Raw genomic sequence first — 9957 nt, 5'->3', positions numbered from 1 at the left:
CCTCCATATCTTCTACATAGCATTGGAGGAAAAATGGAGAAGACATCCATGTCTTCTGTGATGAGAGATTTGCCACCAAACTGTCTGATGAGTGAGGGAAGAGATTTTTGCTTAGCACTGTGCTATGAGCAAGAAAGGAGGGCCCTACCAGATGGGTTTACATCCAAATTATATGCTGCCTTATCTACTTTCTTGTAGGTAATAATAACAGGTAAAGAGAATTTGGGGGATAAGGGCAGTTTAAGGGGATTACAAACTCATTCCTCTGAGGAATACTCTTTGATGGTTGTATTATACCTGAGGGCAACACAGAGAACTCTTGCAGAGTACAGGACTGGAACTGCCATTTATTTGTGTCTCTGAACACAAGCTAGTTTTGCTGTCGTGATTAAGAATCCTTATTTTTCTCATATCACACTTCCTCTTATGGAGAAAAGTAATGGAGACATAAGATTTTCTGCAGAATTTTCAGGGAGTCCCAAACATGGGCCCTTGACTCTTTCCAGCCCGGTGACTTCACAAAGAAATGCCGTTGTTGTCCCTGTGTCCTTCCCTGCAGCAGAGAGATGAAGATAGGGCTTGGCAGATCAAGAGATGCAGTATAGGACTCGATATGATATTGCCCAGCAATTTTTCTCCAGTGAAAGGCAGTGAAAGCCTTGTGAAGAAGTGAGAAGCTTGAGGCTTGTGAGATTTGTAGCCATATATCGTAAAATAGATGAGTAGCAGTCAATAGAGCTGTACCAGGTGGATATCTGGAAAAAAAAATACTGCAGGTTTTTGTTGTGGTACTCTTGGATTGTCAGGAGCACTCTACACTTAGAGTCCAAAATAAAAGGCCATTCATAGAATCATAGAATGCTTAAGGTTGGAAGGGACCTCTAGAGGTCATCTAGTCCAACCCCCCTGCACACGCAGGGTCACCTAGAGCACGTGGCACAGGACTGCATCCAAGCGGGTTTTGAAGAGCTCCAGAGAAGGAGACTCCACAACCTCTCTGGGCAGCCTGTTCCAGCGCTCTGTCACCCTCACTGTTAAGAATGTTGTCCTTAAGTTCCTGTGGAACTTTTGATGCTTCAGTTTCTGGCCATTTCCTCCAGTTCTGTCGGTGGCCACCAGTGAAAAGAGACCAGCACCATCCTCTCCACTCCCTCCCTTGAGGTACTTCTAGACACTGATTAGATCCCCTCTCAGCCTTCTCTTCTCCAGGCTGAACAGGCCCAGCTCCCTCAGCCTCTCCTCATAGGACAGATGTTCCAGGCCCCTGATCATCCTTGTGGCCCTGCGCTGGACTCTCTCCAGCAGCTCCACATCCCTCTTATACTGTGGAGCCCAGAACTGGACACAATGCTCCAGATGTGGCCTCACCAGGGCTGAGTAGAGAGGCAGGATCACCTCCCTCGACCTGCTGGAGACGATCTTCTTAACGCACCCCAGGACCCCATTGGCCTTCTTGGCCATGAGGGCACACTGCTGCCTCATGGTCAACTTGTCCACCATGACACCCAGGTCTTTCTCTGCGGAGCTGCTTTCCAGAAGGTCAGTCCCCAGCCTGTACTGGTGTCTGGGGTTATTCCTCCCCAAGTGCAGGACCTTGCACTTGTGTTTGTTGAATTTCATAAGATTTCTCACTGCCCAGTTGTCCAGTCTGTCCAGGTCCCTCTGGATGGCAGCGCAGCCCTCTGGGGTATCAGCTACTCCTCCCAGTTTCATATCATCACCAAACTTGCTGAGGGAGCACTCTGTGCTTTTATCCAGGTCACTGATGAATAAATCTGACAGGACTGGACCAAGGAATGACCCCTGGGGGACACGGCTAGCTACAGGCCTCCAACTAGACTCTGTGTTAGACATTGTTTGGTTACTCATTTTGGGGCTCTCACAGTGTACTGTATGTCATAACCGCACTGCCAGAAGGAAACATTTGTTAGAGGGTAATGCTGTATTTACGATAGAATACTATATTTCAAAATTTCTATGTCGATGTTTCTAGCATTGATACAATGTCCAAAACTTTGTTATTGATTCAATGCAATACAAGGAGTAAAATGCAGGCATTCTTGGTTTCCATGCTTATAGATTTCATAATGTGAGCTAAATATATGGAAAGATTTGCTCTGTAGAGGAAAATAAGCAACATAATGGGTTGTCTTGATCTCTCCGTCTGTCACAATTTAAAACTTTATTAGCCCTGATATAATGAAAAGCAACATCATTCAAGCTCAGCACAGATGTACAGACTCTGCTTTGCCTTAAAGTCATCAGGACAGATCCTTAGAAAGAATAACGCATTAGGCAATTGTTAGCCTAAGAATTGTTTGAAATTAGAGAGAAAAGCTGTAGGAAACCTCTTTTTTGAGTGATAAAAGGGAAAACATCCATGATCCTGCTATATTTACTCTGCCCTTTCCCATATCTCATTATTGCTTAAACACTAATACAATATAAAAACGAACTTACAAAATTCTCAACTTCCTCTACTGGCTCTTTGCCTGAATTTATAAGAGTCTCTGTACGTTTGAAATGTTCCTAATAATCACATGAGATTTACCAATGCCGCTTTGGAAATGAAGTTCTCTTTACAAGCTAATTCTTTCTCTACCCTCTGCTTAGAGAGGGAAATCTATAACCCAGCCACAAACATCAGATAGAATAGTTTAGACTAGGTATCAAAATAAGGCAGCAGAAGAATAAGACAAAATCTGGTTCACTTTTATATCTTAGGAGAATTGTCTTGCTCATTTGCTGGATGTTTACTCTACTGAAATATTTACATAATATTCTAATTAAATATAAAACAACATTTTTCTTGCTTTACAAAAAAGCTATTGATAATATTTTAAATAGTTTTATTTTCTACAACTATGTAATTGAAAGGCCATTAGGGACAGCATTAAAAAAGACACTTGGAAGCACGATAAGACCATACTGTGAGTTACATTGTTTTTAAGAACATTTCTCTCTCTTTCCCGCCCCCGCCTCAGAAGTGAGGGAATAAACTAGAAAAGCAGCTCCATTTAGCTTGGTGTTCTGGCAAATGAGATGACCAAAAAGATAAAAATAACATTTGAAACAAATGTTATCACAGCTACATGAATCCTTTCATAAGGAAATAAGCCATGTAATTGTTAATTCAGTAGAAAGATAGAAATGATGCCAATGATTTTTTTCAAAAGATATAATAAGTTAAGGAATATTGTAGAAGAATGGAAGAATTGTGAGAAGTTGCATCTCATAAAGCATCGAGTCCTTTTTTATGATAAGCAGAGTAAAGGCAACAGACTGAAAAAGTAAAAGCAGCCATATAGGGTACGGTTGTGTGTGATGGGAGATGGTATTCAGTGACCCTGTAAGAGCCTGTATTGGAGATAAAAATTTCTGTGATCTGTAGAGTCATAACAATCTCCCAAGGGAAGCAGAGGCCAGACCTTGAGGAAAAAGATGTTTGCCTGCCTAGGCTGAGTGATAAGTGGGATGGGGTTCGGGGATGGAGGGGCCGTATCGCCCTCTTGCAGATCTTTAGGCTCAGCAGAATCGCCATCATCTGGGGGGTGCAAAGTCTGTGCAGCTGCTCCAACTCCCATTTTCAGGGTGGCCAACAAACAGTCCCTTACCGCCACCCAGGTCTCCTGCTCTTTTATAGCTTTCTGCAAGGCTTGTACAACTTTTCCAAAAGCCTAAAGGTTATTCCCACAACCCGAAGACATCGTCTCCTCGGCTAACGCCTTAGTACATTTGTCCCACACTTCAGGGACACGCTTCAGGGACTTCAGAATATCCACCGGCTGGTCTATAACCTTAATTTTTAAAAGCCTTGCAACAGCAAGAGTAAAATCTTTTGGCTTACAATCAATCCCCCAATGCTTATGTAATTGTGATACGACCTTCACAAGGGCTTCCATCCTCCTTGTTGCTCTGGTAGCGTCCTCTCTGCCGGGCTGGTCCACTCGCTCCGGCCACTGTTCACCCGTCCAGGCGATGATTCCCGGGTTTCAGCACAGTGGTGCCGAAACCCAGGATCGAACCAGGGACCTTTAGGTGGATTAGGAATTGGCTGGATGGCAGAGCTCAAAGGGTGATGATCAGTGGCGCAGAGTCTAGTTGGAGGCCTGTGGGTAGCGGTGTCCCCCAGGGGTCAGTCCTCGGTCCAGTCCTGTTCAATTTATTCATCAATGACCTGGATGAAGGCACAGAGTGCTCCCTCAGCAAGTTTGCTGATGATATGAAACTGGGAGGAGTAGCTGATACCCCAGAGGGCTGCGCTGCCATCCAGAGGGACCTGGACAGACTGGACAACTGGGCAGTGAGAAATCTTATGAAATTCAACAAAGACAAGTGCAAGGTCCTGCACCTGGGGAGGAATAACCCCAGACACCAGTACAGGCTGGGGAACGACCTTCTGGAGGGCAGCTCTGCGGAGAAAGACCTGGGTGTCATGGTGGACAGCAAATTGACCATGAGGCAGCAGTGTGCCCTCATGGCCAAGAAGGCCAATGGCATCCTGGGGTGCGAAAATACTGAAGGAATTTATCCCACCCCTAGGAGTCAGGTTATCGCACTACATGGATGACTTTCCCCTGTCAGGGGAACAAGAGAGGGTGGTGAAGGAAACAGCTGTGAAGTTACTCTTGGCCCAAAAAGGACTTAGGGTGTCTAGAAAATATATGTATGTGTGTATATAGATATATGTGTGTATATATATATATATATTTGGGGCATATTTTGGCTGGAGGTTTAACCCAAAACAACCCCAATGTTGTGGTATGGACACGAGAAGGAGAACAGAGCTTTAGAAAATTAAAAGATAAATTGACCAAGCCTTCAGCTTTAGCTCTTCTGGACCCAGAGAAAGAATTTGACTTATATGTGGATGTCAAACAGGGCCACGCCAAGGGAATTTTAGTGCAAAAGCACGGAGTCATGCGAAGACCAGTAGCTTATTTTTCTAAAATGTTAGACCCAGTGGCTAAGGGGTGGCCTTATTGTCTGCAGAATTGCGCAGCTACGGCCCTAATGGTAACTGAGGCCCAAAAACTGACCACAGGAGGATCCCTTGTTGTCAAGGTCCCATACCTGGTCGGGGTGTTGCTACCTGAAGGGGCTTCTGAATGGATGACAAAATTTAAAATTAAGAAGCGGGGGAGGGTTTAACCCAGCTTCTTGCCTGACTGGCCCCAAGGGAGAAGCATCGAGGGTGGCGGATATCCGGACCCAGGCTAGGGAAGATTTGAGAGGAACCCTTTGGCCAGATGGGGACAATGCGTTCATTGATGGATCTTCAAAAGTAATAAAGGGGAAACGGGCCACAGGATATACTATCATTAAGGGAAGGGAGCTGCTGGAGGGAGGAAAGCTGCCATCTACCTGGTCAGCCCAAACAGCAGGATTGTATTCTCTAATAAAAGCCTGTCAATTATACCAAGGCAAGGTAATGAATATCTTTACAGATTCTAAATATGCATATGGGTTGGTACATATGTTTGGAAAGCTGTGGGAAGAAAGAGCTTTATTAACTTGCCAAGGAAAGACATTGATACATAAGGATCTGATTACCTGCCTGCTGGAGGTGGTGAACTTCCCCAAAAAGGTCTTAGTAATTCATATCAGGGGACATTGGACAGGATACTCGGAGGAGGTGGTAGGCTCTACGATCCTCCCTCTCCTCCCAGTAGTCCAGCCATTGCCAGAAAAGATGTCTTTTCTGCCAGAAGAATGAGATAATTAAAAGTAGTGGGGCAGAGGAAAGGAGGAGGCCACTGGGGCTCTGGAGGACTGATGAGGGCCTTCCTCAAAACCTATGCTGCCCTTGGTCTTTTTGTTCTGGTGAGAACGGGCTACTGAGGGCTGTGGGGCAAACAGCTGAGCCATAAGAGAAGTTGCAAGGGGAGGATGACCCTGGGCTGTGTGCCCATTCCAGCGATGCCAAGCAGGCTTTACTGAGATGCCCCGTATACGGAGGCTTAAGTATCTTCTGGTAATAGTATGTCAGTTGACGGGATGGCTTGAGGCATTTCCAACTGCCTTAGCAACAACCGGATCTTTGATTAAGGTATTCTTAGAACAAATGATTCCAAGATATGGGTTGGTAGAGGCAAAAGATTCAGAGGCACTTATTTTACAGGAAAGATCCTTCAAGGTGTCATGACTGCCCTAGGGATTCAATGGGACTTGCATACTCCTTGGCATCCCCAGAGCTCTGGTAGAGTGGAAAGGATGAATGGGAACATTAAAGAGCATCTTTTGAAATTGGTGTTAGAAACTAAGATGCCGTGGACACGACTTCTCCCATTAGCTTTAGCAAGAATAAGAGCAAAACCAAGGGGAGACATTCAGGTGTCCCCCTTTGAAATAATGTTTGGGATTCCCTATCCTGCTAACACCCAACCTGGCAAGGAGGTGGAGATAAGTGATATATATTTAAAGCAATATGTGGACAGAATACATTCTCTTGTGAAGTCTCTCCGATAGGAAGCCCAGCTCTCATAGACCCTCCCCTTGGATTTTGCAATCCATAATATCTAACCAGGGGATTGGGTCTTGGTCAAAGAATGGAAAGAAGCACCACTGCTAGCAAAGTGGTGTGGACCTTATCAGGTATTACTAACCACAGAAACATCAATCAAGACAGCTGAGCATGGATGGACTCATCATACCAGAGTTAAGATTTCCAAGACTCCAGAAGTCTGGACTTCTCAGTTGAAGGAAAAGGATGGAAAATGATCGCGGAGGGCCCTCTTTCACTCCTCCTGGGAAACCCGCGGGCTCAGTTGCTTCCCTGAAATGCCTGTACACCAATGCGCGAAGCATGGGGAATAAGCAGGACGAACTGGAGATCTGTGTGCGGTCCCAGCGTCATGATCTCATTGGAATCACAGAGCCGTGGCAGGATAGCTCGCATGACTGGAGCGCTGCCATGGAAGGCTATGTGCTCTTTAGGAAGGACAGGCTGGGAAGGTGAGGTGGTGGAGTTGCTCTTTATGTGAGAGAGCAACTGGAATGCATGGAGCTCAACCTGGGAGTGGAGGATGAGCGAGTTGAGAGCTTGTGGGTAAGGATTAGAGGGCAGGCTAATGTGGGAGACACTGTGGTGGGGGTCTGCTACAGGCCACCTGACCAAGACGAGGAGGTTGATGAGGCCTTCTATAGGCAGCTGGATATTGCCTCACAGTCACAGGCCCTGGTTCTCATGGGGGACTTCAACTACCCCGACATCAACTGGGAGGACAACACAGCCAGGCACAAGCAGTCCTGGAGGTTCCTGCAGAGCGTCGACGATAACTTTTTGACGCAGGTTGTGGAGGAGCCGACGAGGAGAGGTGGGCTACTGGACCTTGTGCTATCAAATAGAGAGGGCCTAGTAGGAGATGTGAAGGTGGGGGGTAGCCTCGGCTGCAGTGACCATGAGTTGGTGGAGTTCAGGATCCAACGAGGAGGTGGCAGGGCTGTAAATAGCCTTGCGACGATGGACTTCAGGAGGGCCAACTTTAGCCTCTTCAGAGACCTCCTCAGAAGAATCCCATGGGCTAGAGCTCTAGAAGGCAGGGGGGCCCAAGAGAGCTGGTTAGTTTTCAAGCGGCACTTCCTCCACGCCCAGCAACAGTGCATCCCTGTGTGTAAGAAGTCAGGCAGAGGGGGCAGGAGACCTGTGTGGATGAGCAAGGAGCTTGTGGCAATGCTCAAGCAGAAGAAGGTGGTATACAGAAAGTGGAAAAAAGGACAGGCCCCCTGGGAGAAATACAGGAACGTTGTCAGGGAATGCAGAGGTGCGACAAGGAAAGCTAAGACGCGGTTGGAACGCAATCTGGCAAGGGACGTTAAAAATAACAAGAAAAACTTGTTCAAATATATTAACAGCAAAAGGAAGATCAGGGAAAACGTGGGTCTGCTGGTGGACGAGATGGGCACCCTGGTTACGAAGAACACAGAAAAAGCAGAGTTGCTGAATGCCGCCTTTGCTTCGGTGTTTACCAAGGGCATCCCTTTAGAGCCCCAGGCCCTAGGGACAAGAGAAGAAGCCTGGAGAGAGGAAGACTTGCCCTGGGTAGAGGAAGATTGGGTCAGAGAGCACCTAAGGAAACTCAATACCCACAAATCCATGGGCCCTGATGGGATGCACCCCAGAGTGCTGCGTGAGCTGGCAGAGGTCATAGCTAAGCTGCTCTCCATCATCTTTGAAAGATCCTGGAGAACAGGGGAGGTGCCGGAAGGCTGGAAGAAGGCCAATGTCACGCCAGTCTTCAAAGAAGGCAAGAAGGAGGACCCAGGCAACTACAGGCCAGTGAGTCTCACCTCTGTCCCCGGAAAAGTGATGGAACGGCTCATACTGGCTGCTGTCTCCAAGCACATGGAGGACAAGAAGGTGCTCAAGAGTAGTCAGCATGGATTCACCAAGGGGAAATCTTGCTTGACTAACCGGATAGCCTTGTATGATGAAATGACCGGCTGGATAGATGAGGGGAGAGCGGTGGATGTCGTCTATCTCGACTTCACCAAGGCTTTTGACACCGTCCCTCACAACATCCTCCTGGGCAAGCTCCGGAAGTGTGGGATAGATGAGTGGACAGTGAGGTGGATTAGGAACTGGCTGGATGGCAGGGCCCAGAGAGTGGTGATCAGCGGTGCAGAGTCTAGTTGGAGGCCTGTACCTAGCAGGGTCCCCCAGGGGTCAGCCCTTGGTCCAGTCCTGTTCAATTTATTCATCAATGACCTGGATGAAGGCACAGAGTGCTCCCTCAGCAAGTTTGCTGATGACACGAAACTGGGAGGAGTAGCCGATACCCCAGAGGGCTGTGCTGCCATCCAGAGGGACCTGGACAGACTGGACAACTGGGCGGTGAAAAACCTCATGCAATTCAACAAGGCCAAGTGCAAGGTCCTGCACCTGGGGAGGAATAACCCCAGACACCAGTACAGGCTGGGGACTGACCTTCTGGAGAGCAGCTCTGCAGAGAAAGACCTGGGTGTCATGGTGGATGACAAGTTGACCATGAGGCAGCAGTGTGCCCTCGTGACCAAGAAGGCCAATGGAATCCTGGGGTGCATTAAGAAGAGCGTCTCCAGCAGGTCGAGGGAGGTGATCCTGCCCCTCTACTCAGCCCTGGTGAGGCCGCATCTGGAGTATTGTGTCCAGTTCTGGGCTCCACAGTACAAGAGGGATGTGGAGCTGCTGGAGAGAGTCCAGCGCAGGGCCACAAGGATGATCAGGGGCCTGGAACATCTGCCCTATGAGGAGAGGCTGAGGGAGCTGGGCCTGTTCAGCCTGGAGAAGAGAAGGCTGAGAGGGGATCTAATCAGTGTATATAAATACCTCAAGGGAGGGAGTGCTGAGGACGGGGATGGTCTCTTTTCAGTGGTGGCCACTGATAGGACTAGAGGAAATGGCCGGAAACTGAAACATCAAAAATTCCATAGGAACTTAAGGAAAAATTTCTTAACAGTGAGGGTGACAGAGCACTGGAACAGGCTGCCCAGAGAGGTTGTAGAGTCTCCTTCTCTGGAGATCTTCAAAACCCGTTTGGACGCAGTCCTGTGCCACGTGCTCTAGGTGTCCCTGCGTATGCAGGGGGGTTGGACTAGATGATCTCTAGAGGTCCCTTCCAACCCTAAGCATTCTATGATTCTATGATTCTATGTCACTGGGCAGTGAATAGGGCCCATGAGAGAAGTGTATCTTTTCTAGGCTGCATCCCTGCAAAATCCATTACATTCATGAATTTCAAGGAGAGGAATTAGAGCCCAGATAGTTTGAAGGGCTACATGACTCAGACACTTCCATTTTACCTATGCAAGCAAATAACAGGATAGTAGGTAAATAAAATTATAATTTCAGACATGAACAGGATAAGTTTCTATGATTAGCACACCAGAAAGATATATGAAGGAAATTTGATGATTATGTACAGTTTTCAGAGAAAATTTTAAGTACATTAAACAAGAAAATGTTAAGATCTGAACATT

This window comes from Tinamus guttatus, unplaced genomic scaffold (assembly GCF_059628265.1).
Source record: "Tinamus guttatus ecotype Peru unplaced genomic scaffold, ASM5962826v1 Tinamus_guttatus_pri_ptg000214l, whole genome shotgun sequence".
Classification (NCBI taxonomy): Eukaryota; Metazoa; Chordata; class Aves; order Tinamiformes; family Tinamidae; genus Tinamus; species Tinamus guttatus.
The sequence above is the reverse complement of the archived record's forward strand: the minus strand, read 5'-3'. Positions refer to the sequence as shown.